Genomic DNA, 24287 nt, shown 5'->3' on the forward strand with positions numbered 1-24287 from the left:
GTCCCCATGCCTCCAGCTCAGTTCAACCCACAGAGGGTCTGGCAGACCTGCCTGGCTTGGCTCTGCTGGCACGTTAAATTCATTATATCCAACTCGGACATCTCTTTTCAGTGGCTGATCCGCAAGAGATAGCAGTACAATCCTGTTACCTAAGGTAATCATTGAGGTCAGCTTTAAGCAATTTAGTCATGGAGTGCCAATGGTCAGGAATCCCAAAACTAGGACTGCTGTCAATACTATGTGTTTTTAGCACTACACCTACGAAGTTTCCTTTCTCTACAGAAAACAGCAGAACAGCCAAAAAGGTGACACACAAATGAAAACGCTATTAAGACCATAGAAAACCTAAATATGAGAAAAGCATACCTGAGCTGTCGAAATCTAAGGCATCATCTCTCCTTTGCTTTTTCCAGCCAGAAGCACAATTTTGCTCTGAGCTCTCCCTTCCTGTCACCTGCCTCCTCTGACCATAGGCAGCTCCCACCACCACCCACTGCTGCTTCCATGCTGGGCAAACAGCAGCAGCTGAAATCAGGCAACACTACAAGATATTTCTTGCCCCAATCAGTACCTGCTCCAGCTCTTGAGCACAAGACTTAAGTTTGCCTCTGCAACCTTTGCACTTCCACTTTCACACATGCTCGCTAAGGTTGTTAAATCAAAATGGTACCCCAACACATCATTCCTAATGCTGCAAACTCTGTAACTGTTTCCCAAAATTACTGCATGACACCAGAGGTGACTCTGGCCAGCTTTGTAGAACCTCAGTAAGACAGGAATAAACAGAAGTAGAGCACCAGTACTTCAAACATGTGATGCCCTCATCAGCTGCCAAAACTACTGAAACATAGCCCTGTTCTACATGATTAGCTAGTGAAGAACACTTTTGTTCTGTGGCCATTTATTTTTACTGGGTAAAGTAACAAGTCTTGTTTTTCTGCCAAGTATACATGCACCAAGGCATTTTTTAGTATCTTTTATTTTGAAATGCAGGATAGTATAAGTTTAAGAGTAGAAAGTCTCCTCACTCCTCTAAAATTCAAAGTATGTAAAACCACAGCTCTATTAATCATGCCATCTGTGCTAGAAATGCCTTTTTTTTTGCCATAAGACTATTATATCATTTGCAGGTGGTAACGTCTAAAAATATATCACAGAAGATATATGTAAAAACAGACTACTCATTTTCTTGATCAAGACAGTAAGGAGAAATGAACCCATGCTGATCTAGCTCATGCCTCTTGGTACTGGAGGTTTTCTCACTAGACCTGTGACCCTCAAGCTGAAACATCATTTTCATACCATCAAACTAGATAAAATGGCTTGATCTCTTCCAGGAAGGAAGGAGTTCAGCAGTGGACTGAAGAGTCTAGCACGATATGGCTAGAAGGGACAGGAAGACAAAAGCAAGGGCTGAACCACCTCTCACAGCAGCAGCAAGAATTACGTTGGCTCAGCTGTGTTGTCTAATCAAGTATTCTAAATCAATTAAGACTGAAGCCAATTTGTACACATGAATCTTTGTATTTATAAATGAACCTAAATATTCCACAGTAATATTCCATATGGTTTATTTCCTGTAGTACATGGAGAGAAACCAAGGGCTGGCCGAGCTCATTAGCCATGAAAACATGCTATTTCATAAGGCAAGCTTTTGTCCAGCAGTACAAAAAATGAGCAGTGAATGGACGAAGCCCTTCCCACCCTATAAAACAATGGTCTCCCATGCAGGAATGTTGGTTAATGTTAGTTATCAGTAAACATGGTCTCTCAGATGTTTGGAATTGTCACCAGTTTGTAAGTAATTCTCATACATCTTCCCAGAATACTTTATATATCACAGATTTTAAAGAAAACAGAAAGCCACTTCTTCTGCCTGTAGAGTATTTTCCTAGGTTTTTGTTTGGGCAGTGATGCTGGAGCAGAGGCAGGGTGGATGCAGATCCCCACGGAGGTAGCTCTCCACAGATGCCACCCTTAGCTCTCCATACAAACAGCTGAGCTGCTCATCATTCAGTGGCCTGGGACAGCGATTTACAGCCATCCTAGGCAGATCAGCTCTAGCAATGGTTGGCTTTAAAAAGGTGCACAGCAAAGTAAAGCATTTCAGCAGTGACTCAGCCCTGTGTATTAACAGCCAGCCTAAGCTTATTTAAGAGCCTACTGTTGCCATGTGTCAGGGCTGGATCAGACTACTGAGCTAACTCCCCTCACATTTTTCAGCATGACAACAGAGCTGCCAGTACTCTGGGAGCAGAAGCACAGGTCAAGCAGAAGGGGAAGGAGGGCAGGACAGGCCCTTTGGAGCCACTGCTTTTGAATCGGCTTGGGTCAGCTGCGAAGAGTTGGATTCCCTTGGTCCACAGGAGGAAGTGGAAGCTGAGAGGCTGATGAAGTTGTGAAGAATTGGGCCCCACGTAGGTCTTTATACCCGCCATGCAATGGAACACAAAACAGTGCTTAGAAGAATCTTGTACACTCATGTAAAATACCTGTGTGCAGAAATGAAGAGTATCGTACCCCAGTGTATGGCTTTTGGTCATACTGGAAAGCGCAGGGAGGTGAAAAATAGAAAAAGTCACCATAATCTGATTAGCTGTGTAACAAAGACTAAACTGGGAGATCAATGAGGGAAACTATAAGGAGGGGTTTTTTCAGCACAGTATGCTGGAGAAAAAATGGGAAATCTGGTGGAAATCTAATGGGATAAAGTAACAGATGGTAGGTAGAGACCTAAGGGACATGGAATATGTTTAAAGATGATACTGGCTAACAGTATGATTAAGAGTACATGCAATACCACAGTGCACTGCACTGAACTGAAATGTAAGTATTAAGGCCATAAAACCCTTAATATTCTAGGTTACATTTATATACTTTTATAGACACCTACAAGACAAATAGGAAGAACGCTTACAAGAAGGATCTATATAACACAAGTATCTGGTCTACTTAGGGGAAGGCTCCTGTCCCTGTCTTGAGAAATGTGGCAAATAATTGTCTACAAATATGATACAGGACAAGCAATTAAATTAATCAGCAAAGATATAACAATAAATAATCGAGTCAATATATAGAAAAGAACAAGTACAAACTACCATCATCTGAGTGACCTGAAGTCTACCTGACAGTACATCATTCCACCAGGCCTATAAGGACTCTCGGGAAAAAAGCAGATCAAACCCTATCCACTTTTTCAATCACAGATACACCAGCAACTTCCAGCAAAATCTTTCACATAACCCACTGTTCTTCCAGCTGGTACATGTGCAGGAGGAGGAATTGTGGTCTAAAAGATGAAAACACAAGCAGGTCAAGTCAAGACGGCCACTCATGCTCAAGCAACGCTTTCAATGTTCTCTTAGGTACCATCAAATTTGCTACAGCAGTCTCACGGAACTATGGTGGTCCCATGCCTTCCAAATATTTGCCAACAATTAAATAATATCTATAAACAATACAGTCCAGCTGTAGAACTGCTTATTTCTCCATAAAATAAACATTACATATATAAACTCCAGATATACACAGATAGATGGATACATACATACATACAATAGAGGGAGTGTTAAACGGAGTAGATGTAAACAAATTATATAAAAAGATATAAACCAATGCTGCATTATTATAACCCAGTTATTTATGTAGATTTATTTTAAAATATGTCTGATTGCATTCATAGCACTGATGAAGAGAATAGTAATGTACTAAATACCATTAAACACTTAAACTAAAATTCCTCCTTGATCGTCCCTTCACAAACACTTTGATTTTACTTTGCCACCCAGGACAAGAATAACCACATGACCTGAAGGTCAGAAAATTCCTCCTCTGTTATGAGAGCAAACTAAACAATTTTCAGAAGGAGAGTCCTCTCCCATGCACAATCCTGCTTTTGGCTCTCCCACGTCCGACTGGCACTAATTTAAATTAGAGGACTGGTAGCTTTAGCACTTCAGCTGATATCAATTACCATTATATCAGGCAAAGCACTCCCTGAAGTAATTAGGAACTAAGCTGCTTATGGAAATAGTGCAAAAACCTCACTAGAAATTAAACAGAAGCTGGTACACAGCAGAGACATAACCAGCACCCCTGTAAGAAAAAGAGATTTAAATGGGCAGCTGCATTTTGCATCAGCAGAATTACAACCATTTCTGTGAATGGTTTTAAGGGGCACAGAGAGGTCACTGCTTGGGTCACTTCCATAGCTTGGGTTACTGCAAAGCCAACAGATAATGACTACATAAAGGAAGCAATTGGGCACTGTTTTAAGGCACTGGACTGCCTTAAAACAGCTGAGGAAAACCAGAATGATGCAGCTTCAGAGCAAGCATCATCCTCTGATTTATTCACAGCTAGCTTATGAAAACTTCCCAGTGTTTTTACAATCATAAAATCCAATAAACCAAGACCCCAAACACAGACTTTTTTTTTTAATCCCAGTCCAGGAAAATGGTGAGAGGTAATGAGAGTGGGCCTAATTAAATATGTTGCAAGGAACAAATAAGAAAAACAGTCTTTGGAAGCCTAACTTGTAACATGCAAGTTGTCTTGCATAGCTGTGCCTGTGTCTGTTCTTGGGATGTCACCTCAATGGCCCCTGCCCAAGGGCAAAATATTTTGTTTTAAAGATGCTTAACTAGTACTTGTTATATAGCGCAAGCTCACTCAACTGAGGAGACAGCTAAAGTCATTCAGGGCCCACCTTACATGTTCTGAAAAGGCAGATATAGATAGGCTTCCTGGCACCTTTCCATCCTACAATTTCCTACTGCTATTACACTGATGATTCAAATCTAATTTTAACAAGCAAGCAAGCTTTCTGCTGTCAGCAACCATTGTTCCAAGAGAAAAGGAAAATATTTTAAGTACAATTTCATGCCTTTCAACATCTGCATTTTTGTATTGCTTTTGTTCCTGGAGAGGGGTATGGAAAAGGAAAATAAGGGGAGCACTTCCCAAGATAAGGAGCTAAGATATCAGTGCTGTCACTTATCATTTCCTAAACAAGCCTAATTTCCCCAAACAATACATGGGTGGCAGAAGGGTATTATTCATTTAAGGACTAATGCTTTGAAAATCTAAAAAACTTGCTACAGTAACAAAGCAAGTTTCAAAAAAACATTCCTCTAAGAACATATAAAAACAATGGGATTTTATTTTCAAAATTACAAAAATATTTTCCACATCCTTTGGTAAAACTGAGTCCTACACAGCCACAATGTTTATTTTTTAAAATAACTAATTCTTTACAGCTAAGTTTCTGTGTAAATGTAACTTCACCATGAGCTCAGGAAGAACCTAAAACTTTCCTTGACTGTATAGTCTCTCACAAAGAGGTAGCCACTCACCATGTTTCTAAGTGTTGGCCAAAGAGATCAGAAAAATGAAAATAGTTTGAATATTCTTTTACCTATGTTTCAGATGGCCTTCAAAAGCAAAGTCAACATAGAATAACAAGCTGAGTTCATTAGTTACACAGCAAAAGAAATCATCCTATATTATGTGCACTGGCAGTGAAAAGATATTCACTGAACCTAATTAGTTCTGAAGATTATTGTAAAGGGACATAAACTTGGTTTCAATAACCAAGAATAAGACAACAACGAGCATAGAAAAGTCTTCCTCACAAGGAAGAAACAGCTCAGCTGTTCTGAGTTACAGCACAATTGGCTATGTGGCAAGTCCTGACATTTGTATCATATGATTTTAATAACTTATAATAGAGGGTTAAATACATCTGCAGGTCTCCTAAATAAAACAAATGCTATACTGTGGTGCTGCAATATGTAAGGTGTTTCCATTACCTAGAATTCATATCACAGAGGGTTATTTATACATTGGAACAGAAAATATTTAATGGCAGTTAACACCCTAAAAGGTACAGAAAATGTTACCTGTGTAATACACTGCTATACTGTTGTCTGAATGGCAGTAGTCAAAATATGGGGGATCAAATGTTGCAGTCCTCTTAGACAGACATTGTAGAACCTGCTCAAGGTATTTATTTTGACCCCTTTGTTCAAGTCACTGGCATTTGCACTCATTCACATTCAGTAAGTTATTAATCTAAAAAAGCTAAGGAGTCGTTCATTTCTTCTTTTCTCCAAACTCCATTTGCTCTTCTATAAAATTAATGCCATAAATGAAATGTTGCATTTAGACCTGTTGTGATACTGCCTGTCAATTTTGCTGCAGATAAAGGTAAAGGAAAAATTTATTAAACACCAAAATAACATTTCTTTTCCAAACTCCCAACAGTACCAAGCATTCAAATAAACTCTCAACACCAGTCAATCCTTACTGGGTTCTTAAGTGAGCTGTGTGTTTTAAGAGCTAACCTTTGGAGCAGAACAAATTACTGTACCACTTCAGTTTCTTGCACAGCAACTACTGTGTTGCAACTGTCCTCCAGAAACCTACGACCATCATCTGAACTAAATAATCTGAGTGTATGAACGCCTGAACCTTAACTGAAGGCCTTAATAAGCATGAATTCAACAAGAAACACACAGGTTACCTGAGTGTCCTCAATAACAAAAGTTTTGAAACTCAAACATGCAATTCTTGCATTAAACATAATTTTGAAACAATGAAAGAAGTCTGTATTCTAGAAATTCATCTGAGCAGGATTTAAAAATTTCAGCTAATGGACAATTCCTCGTCTCAACTTCAACAGTTCTGCCAGCTTAAAAATAGCTGTGAATATTGGGGAAATAACAAACTTGGTTTCCTCTTTGAATTCTTTTATCTTTATCTTATTTCCAATGCATCTTTTTATTTCCATAGCATCCAAAGAAAAGAGCCTTCTCACATCATAAGTCTTCACATGTTTATTACTAGATGATGATCAACTCACAAGTTCAATTTCCTTTTAACAAAACACATTGGATTTTGTCAGTTTTCTACCAGAAAGATTAGCTCCTGCAGAACTCCCAAACTGTCTCCCTAATAAATCCAAATTCTTTGAGCTTCTGGTAGGAGTACTGCTCCTCCACACTGCACCTCCATACTAGCTATTTATCATGCATTCCATATGGATAGTAAATACAGTTTTCATTTTTTACTATTGCAATCTTACATCAAAACATCTTATCACACTGAACAGGATACCTATGTGCGAGCTGTACAATATGGCCACAATGCACATTCAAGATACACAAATGACAACTTGTGAAGGAGCTTTAGATATTATGGGCTTGTACAGATCAAAACAAGAAGACATCACTTTGCTATTCCTCATCACTATCTTTACAACTGAGTAGGGCAAACCTCTTGTAGATCTGAAGTAGGGAAATGGGAAAAAATGCTGATATTTAGTTCAGAAACAGCTCAACATAGCTTTTTGCAGCGACTACTGCATTAATTGCTGTATTCACTTACAAATTCAGTCAGTATTTTAGGGGCAGCACGCAGGACAGGTTTCTGCAAAAGTAGGCAAGTCCTTCAGCATGTGTAATTATCACACAGTATTACCAGAGCATCTGGCTTCAAAGCACAGGAGATACTGTATCCAGTGCCTTCCTCATCACAGATGTGCACACAAACCAATAGGCTGGTTTGGACTGATGCTGAACATTGACTAGATAGATTAGAAGTTACAGAGACAAGAGGGACTTGGATTTAATGCAGTAAAAGGAAACACAGAAATATAAATGGAAAGCAACAGAGATATTACCTGGGAAAATGCGAGAGATAACAAGTTGGTTATGAAAAACTCAGTAATAGGGAAGGTAGAGAAGGAGAGGAGATAGTGCACTGAGACATAAATGAAGTAAGAGATATTAAGGGCAGTCAAGCCATAGAGTAGAATTTAAAAAAGAAAAGCATCAGATATCATGCTAACAGCAAAAAACATATTCTCTATAATTTTAGGAGGAACTGGACTCCTAAATCTCTTGGTTAAATGAAGAGTAAATATATAACAAACTGAAATTTGAGTAAAGACTGAGAGATGGATTTTGTACAGGTGAAAAATGGTAAGGTGGGGCAAAGAGAAAGTGGGGTATTAGTTCACAAATATCTAAAGGAGGAATCTGCACAGCAGAAAAAGGAACACATTTTCTGCCAGTTATAGAAACTCAAGAAGGAGTACATGGAAAGTGAGGGTTTTTTTGGTGGTTTGTTTTTGTTAGGTTTTTTACATGGAAAATATTGAGTGACTAGCAGGAAAGGCTTTTTGGAGGGGAACGACTGTTGGCCTGTAAAAAAACTGCCAGAGGGAATACTGCAAAGCTACTACTGGGCAAAATAACAGAAAATGCACTGACAGGAACAGTCCTGTATAAGCAAGGAATATGCTGGATAACGTAAAAGACCATCTCCCAGTCTGCTTATCTGTACACCATGCATACAACCAAGATATATTACCTGAAAATTTGTGCTCCCTTTTTAATATAACACTAATGTACTTTATTACTGATTTTAACAGGCTTTAATAGGAGGAAGCATATATTCAATTATTTTATTACATGCTTTGAATATAAACGGTGAGCATCTGCACTCTAGTTTATTCCTTCCATCCTCGCACTCTCATAAAAAAAGCACTGGCACATTTTAGAATTCAGAGCAGCCCAACCTCTTTCTTGGCTGGTTTGCTGGGATCTATATATCCAATCTAATTATTTTGATTCCCATTTCCAACCCTATCAGTGGTGCAGTGGTGCAAGAAATCAAAATGCCAGTCTCCTGAATGTGTTAGAACCTAAAAGCTAACAGCTACTCATTTGCAGAGGCATCACTGCATGGCCCAAAGCCCCCGTCACCGTGCAATTTACGTTCAGTGTTCTGGATGTGACTCGAGAGGGGTTTCCCAGTGTACCAATACTGAGCATTTCATATCACATTTCAGATAGGCTACAGGTTGTTGCATCAGCTTATTTTGTCACAGTAAAACTAACAAAAAACCCCCAGCAACGCTTCAGTTCAAATTTTGTCTCTTTCTGAAGACTTAAGTCCTTCTTTGTTATTTTTCCCTTTGTTTTCTTAAAAGGGAAAAATAGGATCATACAAGCTAATATTCCCTTAAGTGATCAGAAGAGAAAGTCAGCAATAATCTTACCAAAACACCTAATACCCTCTCAAATCAGGGGGATCCCATGTTGCTCAGTAGCTGAATTCCCCTGTGGGTCTTTTCCTATATGCTTTCCCCCTCTTGAATTACAGTCTTACTTAGATTACTAACGCCTCAGCGCCACCAAAAATATTCCCATTCGTTTCCCCAGATTTTACAAACATGATAACATGATTTGTGTTTAAATATAAGCGTCACCGTTTTACTTTTTATTATGAATATCATATGTTTGGCAAGCTGTCTGACCTTCCTTATGATGATGAATGCTGCAGCAAACAATTTGCTGTATCTTTAAAGAAATGGCCAATTCAATTACATTATGCCAGAAGCTTTCAAATCCCTCTCTGCCAAATGTCTTTGCTATATCCTGCCACAGACAGCCCATTTGTATTCCAGCACAGTAGGACACTTGTTTTGTTGAAGCACACAGTTCTAGTTAGGTACTATCAACAGAGCAGTATTTCAGTTCTGCAGCTCTATGTTCCTTCCCACCCCCTCAACCCTCGGTTATCAGGATTTTCAATTTTACTGACCAAACGTGTATGCATTACTAATTACGTGCATGAAATGCAGTAGTTATTGACTGCTACAACAAAATACATTAGTGACCAATTACAGGAGTTCTTGGCAGCAATGGTTATCATTTTAGTGGATTTAATCATTGCACTTAGAGTGAAGCTTGAGATTCCCTTTGAGATTACACCACTAATTGCTTCTGTTTTGCCAGTTACTGCATGAGTTGGTTTGCAAAAAGGATCACTAAAGATGCTTTCTAAATATGGGAAGTAGCAAACAGATGAAGCCTCCTGTAATGAGTGTCCCCCCCCATAAAACCACAGTGTCAATTTATTCATACCGCAATGCCCATCTCCAATACATATCCCCCTTGTCACCCCCTCTTTCCTTCTCACTTCTTGTTATTTGGGCAGACAACAGCAATACAGCTGCACTGCTGTTCATGTGAATTGTGTGACACACTATCATTTATTTATATAGATAGAGACAATATTACACTGTGAAAATAAAAAAAATGTTTCTACCTCTCTTCGGTGTTTGTAGAGAGGATACTACTTGTTATTCTTATTATGACAGAATGTTTGAATGGTCTTAGACCTTAAAAAAAAAAAGGAAAAAAACCCCAACCTAGGCAAAGTACATGATTTATCACATGCACAATACCACCATAATAGGCTTCCACTCTCCAGGAATCCCTAAAAACAAACACTCCCCCTCCAAAGGAATTTGTAATATATTGTTCTTTAAAAGCCCACATCTACCTCCAGATTGTCAGTAGTGATGAATTATCTGGTTTACAGCCCCATAAAGCAGAAGCGTCTATGTGTTTTAATGCTGAGGCCAACCACAGGACTTTGGTACCTTTCAAATGTAGTGATATACAACTTTCCAAACATCAATGAAAGGGTGTGACACTTGACTTCAGGCAAAACAGAGAGATATAATTTCATCAACATTTTAGGTCTGATCAAAATAAGTAGTCTTTCAAAGGCAGAAAGCATGAGGGAGGGTTGCAACTACAGTTCTGTTAGCTGTCTGAGAATAAGCTATTTTAATAAATAAAATTGTTTAAATAAATTTGTTTGGCTTCTCTTCATTAAAAATTTCAGCAACTGAAGCTTTCCATTACTCAAACACCACTTTGTGAATAACAAAGAAACCCTCTCAAAAATATAAAAAAAACCCCCCAATAATCCTCAAAAGTTCTTTTTTCATAAGATTAAAAAACCTACTATATTTATTTTAACATCAACTCTTTTAAGATTTCAGTAGATGCTAGGTTGATACAGCTTTAATTAGAAACTTAATTGATCTCTGTGAGAGAGATACTGTAGAGAGTTTTAAACCCCCAGAGATTTCCAGACTATGAACAGCAGAGCATATGACATCTTTAAAAGCTGTCAGAAACCATACACTGCGATTTACAATTAACTGCTAAAAGAAGCTGAAGAGCTTCATCCTACAGTATCAACAGGCTCCAGCAACAGTACCAGTTGGTTTCACTTCAGTGTCTAAATTCAGGATGGACTAATACCTACCAATCCCTGAAAAAGAGCACAATGCAGCACACAGAGGGCTGCAGCACAGATATGTTTATCTTGCTTCAAACCCAGATGCAGATTTGCACAAACCCGTTGATCTTTCCAGAACACCAGGCACAAGAACTGCTACGCACAGGATGCTCTCAAAACCAAGGCCAGTTCATTTTCATGCTTAATTGAGAAAATCTTGCCCCAAGGCACTCAATTTCAAGTCTGAATGAGAAAATCCGTAGGTGATGCAGTAACTACAGTAACTGGTAAAAAATAAACTGGATAAAACACCTAAATTAGAGATCAATCCTACATTCATAAAGGAACAGACAACACAATTCAATTGGATTATCCTCCTCTCCTAGTTCAGTAATTCTTGACTTCTGCTTTATTAAACAACAGTTAAGGACAATTTTCAAGTAAAAAGCAACATAACACTGACATGATATCTTTGTCAATGCAGAAGTCACTACAGATCCTCAAACCCAGCAGATGACTGCCTTTCTTTTGTATGGCCAAGTTCCTGTCCCATGTACGCAAGCACAAAATCTAAACTGTAATTTCAGAAACATTACCATTGCACCTGGAATTTCTAGTGCTGCCTTTCAAACAAGGAAACAGGAACAAAAGAGAAGAAAAATATTCCGAAAGAGAAAATATTCCCCAAATGAACAGCTGAGCTTATGAAGCACCCAAAATACAAAAGGTCAAAAAATACCTGCCTTTCATCACTGTCAAAAGCAATAGACTAAAATATGCAGAGTAGGACTGATAACACGGGAAATAAATGAAAACATTTGCTGCATGTTAGTATAGAAGTTAAAAGAAACAAGGCAAACCCCTCTCTCAAAGGTCCTGCTGGATTTAAAACAGAGCTGTTGAGCCAATTGTGATTTCAAAATATGCCATTATTATTTAAGAACACTGAACTTCTTTTCCTTAATAAACCTTACATGTAGTAGTTTGCTATTCCACAGACTAATTCCTAAAACCATACAAAATGAGTGCAAACAAGGAACTAGAATTTCAGTGAGAACTACTAATGCACAGGAAGGCAACCATTTACTTATAATAGTCTCAGGTATTAGTTGTGATTCAGTACCTAATTTACAAATCAAAGAATGATAATGCTAAATGCTGCTATGGTGCATTTCTAAATGAATTTGAAGTCTTATGCATGTATAGCTCACAAAGCCTGGCATATTTTTAAGTTGTATATTTAACTCTCTTTAATATCAAAAGCAACGAGAGACCTTTTTGTCTACTACGCTACTGCAAAGATAAACACAGTAAATACTCTAGCAAAATGAGTATTTTTTAGGCAGACATATCAATTTCTAAGTTTGTGCACTCCGTACAAGAATATAATTATTATATTATTAAACCACAGCACATTTGGAATAAACAGCATTGGTAACAAGTTTAGACCAGATTAAATTGAGAGACTCTCGACTGGTAAGTATTGTTTGTAAAATTTAATGCAGATACCAGTAAGGATATTCAACTTACTGAAGCTTTCCAAAACCAAAGATAATTCTTTTAGTGTGATAAATGCCAGCAGGAAGAAAGGCTCCAGCTCTAGCAATTGTTTCAGAAAACTCAATTAACTTGTCCATTTTTAAAAATACGTTACCAGTAGAAAGAAGTTTCATGCCATACAATATTTATCTACTCATTAATATTACATGTATGCCATATATGAATATGTATGACTAAATAAATACATTAAATAATAAGTAATACATCAAAGTACCTTTTTGACATGTAAAATTATTTTTTGTAAACAGAATAAGCATTGGATTGCCAGGAAAGAAAGCTAGGTGGATAACTGGAAAATATTTTTTTCTGTCGTTTCAGAAAATTGCGTAGCCTGAGTTTGGAACTGGGGTCCTTCAGATCCCTAGGAATGTCTGCCATGTGCCATGTCCAACTGATGAAGAAAAGCTGTCCCTGTCCTATTTTAGCGGGAGCAAACTCAACCCAGGTAATAGTTTCTGTCTCAAAAAAACAAACCATGGAATAAGCATTCACCCTTTGCAAGACAACTGTATTAGGCTACCACAAGGTCACTCTCAGCCTTCACCCTCTGATGACCTCATACCTAACCTGGCCCATTCCTAGGACTTCAGTTCTGCTGAAGTGCCTTACTATTGAATACAAACCAGCAAGATCAAGTTTAACCTTAAGAAACTCAGGAATTAGTCTGAAGATAAAAAACTAAAAAGGTGAAGCATCAAAATACCAAGAAATCCTGCTTATAATCTGTGTTTCACTTTATGGAGGCTTTAAGGGCAAGAATAAAAGGAAAACCTACTGCAAAGCATAGAGGCTCTATACAACATTCCCTCCCTGTAGCTAGTCGTAGTTCTTCCAGTCTCTATCAATTCAAAAGCCAAAGTATTGTCTCAAATTACAGATTAGGCGTGGAGATGCTGAAGAACATTTAACAGTTCTAACACTTTTTAAAGCTGATTTTCAGCTAAGCATTCACTTACTTAGGTGCAAGAACAGTCAAGCTCCCCAGTTTCCCCCAGATTTTCCCTTCAGGCCAGTTTTATCCTTAGGTACCTGTGTACAGTAAAAAACAAAGAAAAAATTAATTTGCATAACTTCTTATTAGTTCATCTCTTGATTATATCAACTTTTATGGCCCCAATTTAAAAATTCAGATATCCAGCTTTTCTAACAGGATTATTCCCCATCAATTTGCTTAACCAGAAGCAAACTCAAAGCTTTTTTCTCCCATGTAAAAAGACTGGGTTTTTTGACCAGTTCTATATATATATTTTTTTAGACTCAGCACGACCTTAAATGAAATGTAAATTCAACCCAGTAGAAGGTGGGATTGCATGATTTAAGTATATTTCATCACTTGTTTTTATGAGTACAAACAGACAGCACACAGTTAAGCCTTTGTCAGCCACAGGTTTAAGCTACCTCAAAAATGTTAACACATGACAGGAAAATCCTACATATTCAATTAACACTTTAAAACTCGAAAGAAGGTTTGTGTACAGGTGTACTGTCACTTAGCTAAGTAGGAGCTTAAAAAATATTCTACTTTCTCCTGGCAGTAGTATGAATCAAAGAAACATTTTAAAAATGTGCTATTTGACCATATGGAATCAATTTTTGCAGACATATGGAGCTCCAATTAAACAAGTGTAGCTTTGCTGACACAAAAGTCCACCTGCATGTATTCAAATCTTCCAGAATTAGACCATCTAATTTAGAGCACTCCATCTAACAATAACAGAGTAGAAAAGCAATGCATTTGATATGACACAACCACTGAAACTAGTCTCTTTAAATAGTAATTGCAGCCTTACTTTTGACCATGGTCAGAATATAATAAGATAAGATGGAATTAGTTCCCCTAAAATACAGCTGTAATTACATCAGATTAAAAGAAAATTATTTTTCATCTTTTCCATCATGCAAGTATATATAATTGGAAAATTAAGCAAGGTACAATCTTTCAAAGAAGATATTACCAGAAGTCAAGGAAAATTAAAAAACTGACTGTAACCATGCTTCCTAGTTTTTATGTTTTCTTTGCACATTGCGCATTCAGATTTTCCCAGGAAAAATGTATGGAAAGCATGCCATTTAAAGAAACAGAAGTCATCAAGCTATATACAAACATCAACATTTTCAACAACCCTAAAATCTTAATACAGGACAGGTGTCCAATGAGGTGGAAACTAACACATTTTTAAGGTAAGCACTTCAGAAGTTCTTTTTTTGGTTTTAATTTTTTTTAAGATTTGGAGTTATTTGGGCCCCCTTGTTCAAATCTCGTCTGACTGGCTTTTTACTAGGTGATGACGTGAATTATTTTTTTTTACAGGACCTGATTCAGTGAATACAGTAGCTACAAGAGAGTACTGGAAATCTACACACTGACTGCATTACACGTGGTCACAGCACAGCTCTGTATGTTACCTGCCCTGGGTCATCCTGTGCTGTTCCAGAACAGCACTCTGAGCACAGAAATGCCAGTTTCCAGACAGAGCTCCTCTCTGGTGCTGTCAGGATAACAACAGATTGCATTACAGCCCCCTGCAAGGTAGGTTATATGATCCCCATAGACAAGATTGAAACTTCTGAATCAGAAGCATTACAAACTTCAGTGTTCAACCAGATTCCTAAAGTTCATTTATCAGACTACTTAGCCTCAAACTAATTTCCTGGGGAAGTTGTACTCATCTGGCTGCCTATTAAGGTGACGCACATCTTTCCTGGCTTGTTGTGCACTGCCCCCGCCATCTACAACAAATAAAAGCAAGTTTTCAAAGACCTGTCTACTTTGCTGCAGTCTTCATACACCTCTGTTCCACTTAAAAAGACCATGCAAATCTGTAATCATATGATATAAAACTATATCATAACGCATATGTCCAAGGAAGCTCAGTTAACATATTTTAGAAAATCTTAATTCTTCACCATCCCAGCTTTGCAGCACTTGTTCTTTGTAACTCTTAACAACTTTACTCAAGGCAACTCTCTGAGCTTGGTTTAACTTCCAGCTTTTTTAAAACAGTAACTATTGGAAAGGAGAAGCTCCACCTTGTTCAATGCAGACACTTAAGTCTCCCTCGAAACTCTCTCATCCAAGCTCTACCACTGCCAATCCTGTGGACATGCACCACCACCCCCATCACACTCTTTGTCATCAGGCTCAGTTTCCTAGTTGTGATCCCAGTCCTGCCCCTCTGCCTCTTTTCAGCAACTGCTTCATTCTCATCAACTTCATTATACAATATATTGCTCCTTCCCCACAACCAGAATCCCATTTCCCATTAGCTTACAGTTCTCCTATATTAGCTTTCCTTTTAATCTCAACATCTTCTGTACCCTTCACAGATCTGTTAGCTCTTCTGCACCGCTTTTCACCTCCCAGTGTTTTTCCCACTGCGTTACTCTCCCACTCACTTCTCATGCTTGCCTCTTGCCCTGGCAGTTTTCAGATTTCTTCTCAACAACCAACTCCATATCTTTTCCTGGTTCCTACACAGTTGGTGATTAGTGTGCCATAGCCATGTGCTGAACTCACTTCCAAGGATGGGTGTTAAAGAGATCTGTACAAGGGCTAATGAGCAGGAACACTTAATGTCACGATCCCAAAAGAACTGGGGCAGAAGAGAAGCTAAACCAGCAGTGCTGTCTGAGCAGACAGAATTTCAGGCATTTAAATCCCTCACTACAGACACCTACATATTTAGATGTCAATGCAGCTGTAATGAAGGCTTTTTGAACTGTAGGTACTTCAGTTTTGATGGCAGATTAACACCATTCAGCCTTTTAAAATTAAAAAAAAGTAAAATCATTCTATCATTCTACAAGGGATCCAAATAAAGTTACTTAGAGTCTAAATCTCAATCTACATCTAACTCAATCTTTCAGTTAACAAGGTGTTCCTTACACTTCTTCAAACCGTTCTTTCTGAAGACAAAACAGTCCTTGATTCAGTCAAATATATTAGGTACTGTGGGGGAGGGAGGAATGGGTTTTAATTAAGAACAGAGTTCTCTTGGCACTGTTTACCAAGGATAAGTGTTCTTATTTTTACTGTACTGGAAGAAAGTAGATTATAGCATACCTTCACCTATTTCTCCCAAAAAGAACGAACTAACCAAAAACATCTCCCTATTCTGTCTCAAACACCCCTGTGATTTGTGTGAGGGGGCTAAGAAGGTTAAGGCTGAATTTAAGATGATTTTATACAATCATAGAATCATAGAATACCAGGTTGAAAGGGTCCTCAAGGATCATCTGGTTCAATCTTCCATGGCAAAAGCACCATCTAGGCAAGCCGGCCCAGCATCCTCTTCAGCCAAATCTTTAAAGTCTCCAGTGCTAGGCAATCCACCACTTCCCTGGGGAGATAATTCCAATTGCTGATTGTTCTGAATGTGAAAAAGTTTTCTCTTGTGTCCAATTGGAATCTCCCCAGGAGTAACTTGCACCCCTCATCTTTCCCATGGGACTCCTTGTAAAAAGGGAGTCTCCATCATCTTTGTAGACACCCTTCAAGTACCGGAACATGGTCATAAGGTGTCCCCATAGCCTTCTTTTCTCAAGGCTGAACGAGCCCAGTTCTCTCAGCCTTTCCTCACATGACAGGCTTCCCAGTCCTTCGATCATCTTTGTGACCCTTCTCTGGACCCTCTCCAGCACATCTTTTTTGCATAGCAGGGACCAAAGCTGAACACACCATTCTGGGTGTGGCCTGGCAAGCACCGAGTAGAGTGGAATAAGGATTTCTTTATCTCTGCTGGTGATTCTCTTATTGATGCAGCCTAGCATCCTGTTGGCTTTTCTTGCCACAGCAGCACACTGTTCACTCATATTGAGCTTACTGTCCACCAGAACACCCATGTCCCTTTCCACAGAGCTGCTCCCCAGGTGGATAGATACCAGCCTGTGCTGCAGTCCTGGATTATGGATAAATCTCTCCTATGCTGCTACTGTATTACTGCTACTGTGTCCATTTAGTAACAGCATAATTTACTTAATGAGTACAGATGAATGATTCTGTGATAGAAGCTGTCTGCTAGAGAGGAATTTCTATTACATCTTGATTCGTGCAATATTGAAACTAAAAAGAAAAAATAATCTCTGATTTAACTGAAAAAGGTCAATAAAATACTTTTTATATTAAAATAACGAATTATCAAAAATATTTAGGTACACTAGAAGGATTCAACCTTTCAACAACCTTTTTGTGTGGTCGACATAAAAGTTAAGTATAAATGCAGTATTATTAATGAACACAGTATTTACAAATAAATCACTCATTCCTCTGCTGAGCCACACTGTGTTAAGTACATTTTAATGCTGCAGGTGGGATCTAATTATCTTTATTTGATCCCAAATGCAACAGGGAAATAGAAATGTTCAAAATACTTGGATCTTGCTGATAAGTACTCAACATGGAAAGGTATGTAGATAATGTAAGATAATGTAGGATAATGTAAGATGGTATTTATTCTTATTTCTTCTGAAGAGGTTCAAACAGTCACAAGAATATACTTAATTCTGTGCAATTGCTTGTTCTTCCACTTCGTACACTGCCTTGCTGGTGTCCAAGGCAGAAGCAGATTCAGTTATCCTGGCTCCCATCCCCAGCATGGCCTGATCCTCCAAATCCACTATTGTCACATCCCATGTAGGAAGGAGGACTGTCAATATGAATCATGCCCTTGGAACTAGGCTTCAGGACATAACTCATACAATGACTGCAACTCATACACAAGCCAATCATCACAGGTGATCGGAGGCATTTCTCAAAAGCTGGCATTCTGAGTCTCCTATTAATCAGTATATTCACATGTTTGCTACTTAGGGTAACAAGAAATTAGTAACATAACTATTAGTAGTAGATTGATCCTGAATTAAAAAAAAAAAAACACAAAACCCCAAAAACCCACAAAACCCATACACATACAACCCCTCCCCCCAAAAAATACAACAACAAAAAAAACCTTAAAAAAAATGTCAGTATTTGCCTCCACTCACTTTATAAAAACTTTCTGCTTTGTTTATTTTCTCTTCCTGCCCACAGGTTCCTGGCATCCCTTGTATTGCAATGTTTATATTCTAGTTTCTATCACCGGTGACATGAAAAAGACACTTCATTTACCCACACATATGTCCTTGCCAGAAAAGTCAAGAAAATCATTTACAACTGAAGGTCCATCATTTTCCCCCACAAATCACACATATAAGACAAGAATTGCCTCCTTCCCCACCTGGTCACATTAACATGTGCCTGTGCCTCCCAATACCTGCAAGACAGAAGGAAAGTAATGATTCCTACCATCTAATGGTTTCCTGGCATAGAAAATTTACCAGTTAATAGTGACAGAATCATACAGTGAACTAGTTTAAATATTCCATGGAAGGGTCTGGAGGGGGAGGGTTTGGCAACCAAAAGGTTTTTTTGCCTAACAGCCTTCATCCAAAAGAAGCCCAGCTCACCTCAAAATATCTCTCCTAGAGTAAGAGGATTTTAGGATCACCACTATAGCTGTTATAGTCTGGCTGATGCCAGTTAACTTGCTTCACACAGAAAAGTCCTAGAACTTTCCAGCAAACAAGTGACCTGGGATTATACTTTATACAGTCTAAAGCCAATATAGTTAACATTTCTTTGATCCTTGAGTTTCATGCTTCAGAGGGCTGAGGGAGAGAAGAGGTGCTGGTACTTTCAGGAACCATTAATTACAGGAACTCATCATGAAGAGCATTGCTAGAAAGTAGTAGAGATAATCCAATGGTTTAAATATAAACAGTGCAGTTGGTGTCACACAGTTGTTCATGAAAGACAAGGTTTCAGTGCATTTTTTCCCCCAGACTGATGATCTATAAGGTGTTAAACAGGAAAGAAATTTACCACAGTATAAACCCCTTCCATTAAAATGTATTTCCTACCATATTTGATCTCAAAGTAATTTATAAATCAGGTTAATTTTAAGAGTCTAATATAATATAAATGTTATGGCCAAAATTTTCAGAAGACTGGCTATTACATTTAGTCAGCAAATACACTCTTCTGAACTCAATCAATTTTTGAAACAGAATTCATCCTGAATGGGAGCTACCATCTTTTTATGGTAAAAACCAAAAGTGACATTGAACTGGCCTCAATTATAACATTAATGAGGTTCTCAATATTATTTGTCTCCTTTTCAAATAATATGTGTAAAAGCACACAAGTTACTGGTGAAAGCAGGAACAATATCTTATTTAACTAGTTTATTTTCTTAGGAATTCTCAACTGCTTAACAATGTATTTTACAAATATTCAGGTTTACATTATAGCCATCCTCTGTGAGAATAATTTTTTTTATTATGACAATAGACATCTAAAGCATAGAGCCCTTTTCACAGACAGATGAGTGTTTGGTGGTACAATACAGCCTGAGCCTATCAAGCCCAGTAAATATTTTACTTTTTAATCTGACCCTCCAATGAAACACTGAAAAGAAACTTTTCCCTTTAAATCCTGTCGTGAACAAAATCTAGAAATCAGTAGCCCCCATCCTTTATCAGCTGCTTTTTCATTTACTAATTTAAGAACAACACTTCCTCCTGTGGCACACTTACCAAGAAACAGCCATGTCATGAATGTATTATAAACACTACGCTCCTCTCAAGCTGCACAGCTTTCTGCAAAAACAAGACAAACGAATGGAAGCACTGCTCTTTACCATCCTCTACTTCCTGCCCACATTCTGGTTACTTAATTGAATACCAAAGTTAGAGCCTATGAAAGAATTTCACATCTCATTTTCCTTCTGTAGTTCCCCCTTCTCAATCTGAGGTCTTGGCTGAATTCCCAGCAAATCAACTTTCCCACAGAAATGCCAAAAATGCAAAGGCAGAGTGATAACCCATCTGCAAGACGTCACTTACTGAGAACAATTCTTCTGGGGTACAGGAGGTGACAAATACATATATTCTCCAGACAACATGACCAAGAAACTTGTCTGCACCAAACAGCAAAGTTTGAGCAGCAGAAATAATGCAACACCTCCTCTGGATCACCAACAGGCACTTCAGTGTGTGCGTCAGCACAGTTCAGAGACACGGGATGATCCTTTCGGGACTGATGTGCAACTGCAGGCAACCACACAATGAATGTTCAGTTCTGAAGTTTCCGTTGGATATCTGCTCCATGTGCACTAAACCCCAAAAAAGCTTCTCAATACCCTACAAAAGGCAAAATAGCTATAGAAAAAGCTATAATTATAGAATACAGCTTGGGGGCACTGGCTATATTCTATGTCTTTGCAATAGCTGCATATGTTTTTAATAATTGCTAAGTAACAACTTCTACATGATCACAGGAAGTGGGCCATGCTTCACACAACAAAAAAGGGATAAAAATATCTATATTACGTTTAATTTCCCGAGGGGCACTCATTCATTCCTGATCCCAGATCTAGTAATTGGTTCATGGCGAATGCAAAAAGATGGGGGTTAGAACAGGGAACAAGTAAAATAAGTTGTTAGTAAAAGGGTTTGGAAGAAGAGCAGAAAAAACATGCTTCTTATCCACTAGCAACCACTGGGAATGTTGAAGTATGTTGTTAGTGCCAAACAAATACAATGAAAACAAGCAGTTTCAGTCTCCCTTCTGACCCCTTGGAGACCTCAATACTTCAAACCCAAAGACCTGTCTCATAACTTAACTTTCTATCGTCATTCCAGAATGAAATCTCCTGTGCAGCTTACTAAACTTGGGATTAAAACTGTTCAGGTTCTTTGCCCCACTGCTCTGTTCAGAAGAAATGGTGGGGGAAGTTCTTGTAATTTCTTGTCTAAGTTCATTCAGGACCAATTGATAATACTAATACCAAAAAAAATTGACTATACTTCAGCTGAAAGAGGTCTTGGTTGCTGATGTTTACTCATAAATTTATTTACAAAGAATAACTTCATCCTGTCAGAGTCCTGAGATGGAGGACCATGACTGTGAGAATGATCAACTCCCAGTCAACCCGAAAATTGTGCGGGATCTGATGCTCCAGCTGGATCCCTATGAATCTATGGGGCCTGATGGGATTCATCCCAGAATCCTCAAAGAGCTGGCTGATGTCATCTCAAAACCTCTCTTGATGATTTTTGAGTGGTCTTGGGAATCTGGAGAGGTCCCAGTTGACTTGAACCTGGCAAACATTTACCTGATTTTCAAGAAGGGCAAGATGGAGAACCTGGAAAGTACAGGCCTTCAGTGCCTGGTAAAAGCATGGAAAAGATTTTTCTGGGATATATTGAAAAAATTACCTGAAACACAACACAGTCATCAGTCATAGCCAGCACGGCTTCATGAGAGGAAAGTCTCGCTTATCAAACTTGATTTCCTTTTATGACAAGGTAACCCACCTAGGTGATCAAGGGAAGCCAGCTGATGTAATATTCTTGGATTTCAGTAATGCTTTTGATACCATCTCTCACAGGATCCTTCCGGACAAAATGTCCAGCACGCAGCTGGATAAACACATCACATGGTGGGTGAGCAATTGGCTCACAGGTCGAGCACAGAGGGTAACAGTGAATGGGGGAACATCAGATTGGTGGTCTATCACTACTGGGGTTCCACATGGCTCCATCTTAGGCCCTGTGCTCTTCAACATCTTCAAAAATGACTTGGACAAAGGACTTAAAGGGATACTAAGCAAGTTTGCAGATAATACAAAACTGGGAGGAGCTGTTGACTCCCTCGAAGGTGGGGAGGCCCTGCAGAGAGACCTTGACAAATTAGAGGACTGGGCAATAACCAACCAGATGAAGTTCAACAAGGGAAAGTGCTGGATTCTGCACCTGGGATGGGGCATCCCTGGAGGTCTGTACAGACTGGGAATGAGATGCTGGAAAGCAGTGCCACGGAAAGGGACTTGGGAGTCCTGGTCAATGGCAGGTTGAATATGAGTCAGCAGTGCCCTGGCAGCCAGGAGGGCCAACCGTGTCCTGGGGGCATCAGGCAAAGCATCGCCAGCCAGTCAAGGGAGGGGATTGTCCCGCTCTGCTCTTCACTGGGGCAGCCTCACCTTGATACTGTGTGCAGTTTTGGGCACCACTATATACAGAAAGATATTAATCTATTAAAGAGTGTCCAAAGGAGGACAAGGAAGATGGTGAAGGGTCTTGAGGGGAATGAGGGGTATGAGGAGCAGCTGAGGTCACTTGGTGTGTTCAGCCTGGAGGAGGCTGAACAGTCTACTCACCACAGTCTACAACTTCCTTGTGAGGGGAAGAGGAGGGGTGGGCACTGATCTCTTCTCTGTGGTGACCAGTGATAGGACCCAAGGGAATGGCATGAAGTTGTGTGAGGGAAGGTTTAGGTTGGATATTAGAGAAAGGTTCTTCACCCAGAGGATGCTGAGGCGGTGGAACAGGCTCCCCAGGGAAGTGGTCACAGGACCAAGCCTGATAAGAGTTCAAGAAGCAATGCTCCCAATCACATGGTGTGATTCTTGGGGATGGTCCTGTGCAGGGCTAAGAGCTGGACTTGATGATCCTTGTGGGTCTCTTCCAATCAGCAGATTCAGTGATTCTGTGATTCTCAACCTTCACTTGACTAAGCTAAACAATAAAAGCTTTCTAATTTGCTCTTTGAAAGATAAATACTCCCTAATTCTGATCAGTCTAGTAATCTGTCTTTGCACCTGTTCCAATTTAAGTCCATCTTTCTGTTCACTGAAAAGGAAGAGCATTGGACACAATATTCCAAATGAGATCTCAGGAAGGTTTCATGAAATTGCTATTAGCATTTCTCCTTCTCTCTACAAAAATATTATGTCTAATGCATCACAGAAGCACATTAGACTTTTTCACAGCTGCATCATACTGGTGGCTTAGAGCCATTTAAGTGGCATCATGACAGTACTTTACCTAATTTAGACTGCTACAACCATTAAATCATCTACAGAACATCCTACGATGTTAACAGATGTTCTCCTCATTTTAAACATTGAAATAAAGATTAGTGCGACCTCTCTGAGACCAGGCACTGGGGGCTTGCAGAGCTGAATTAGCAACTGAGACTTTCTGATTCTTAATCCTAAATATACACCTCCAAACCTTAGGAGCAAACAGATGACCTACACAGCGCACAAGGGTACTCCTGTTACTACATACCAAATGCACGTACCTGCGCTCAAAACTAGTTTCTAAATGGATGGTTCTAGACAGCCACTTCTCTGCCATGTACTAATTGCATTAGCCTGCTGAGGAGCCACACAGAAGATACCCAGAAAGGCCAAACCTCCACCCACCCTGACTTGGGCATGGTGTCCCCACTGCCTGCTCTCATCTTCATGTCCTCAGCTAGCACTAAAAGTGCCTTTCTGTGGGGATTACATCCACACAAGTCCCTAGGTGTTAGGCCACTTCCCCTCCCACCTACTTGCTCTTAGTTGTCAGAGCAAGAGCTGTTCAGTGATAACCCCTTCCACTGAAGCTCACATCTACGCTGATATATTCTCCTGAAAAATGTTTTCAGGATTCTGAATTTACAATTTGAATGCTCTTTTTGTTTAAGAATTTAGATCATACTGAAAGTGACAGTCTCCTGGTCTCCCAAGAAAAAGACACAAAAAATCTAAGAATGCAGGAGCACAAATTCAAAGAACAAAGATGGACAAAGGAACTGA

The 24287-nt window shown here is 39.1% G+C and overlaps 1 protein-coding gene across 6 annotated transcripts in view; it reads right to left on the reverse strand.

The window, feature by feature from the left end:
• Positions 1-24287, reverse strand: part of TBL1X (transducin beta like 1 X-linked) — a 197626-nt gene that overhangs the window by 124172 nt on the left and 49167 nt on the right. For 5 of the 6 annotated variants that reach the window (XM_051794958.1, XM_051794956.1, XM_051794960.1 and 2 more), the window contains exon 2: positions 13620-13692. The exons of the other annotated variant lie outside the window; for it this stretch is intronic. The gene's annotated coding sequence lies outside the window, so the exon portion shown is untranslated. The remainder of the gene's footprint in view (positions 1-13619; positions 13693-24287) is intronic. 6 annotated transcript variants of the gene reach the window in all.

The sequence above is a fragment of the Manacus candei genome, unplaced genomic scaffold (genome assembly GCF_025592945.1).
Source record: "Manacus candei isolate 608988 ecotype Guabito, Panama unplaced genomic scaffold, ASM2559294v1 h1tg000041l, whole genome shotgun sequence".
In the NCBI taxonomy this organism is placed as follows: domain Eukaryota; kingdom Metazoa; phylum Chordata; class Aves; order Passeriformes; family Pipridae; genus Manacus; species Manacus candei.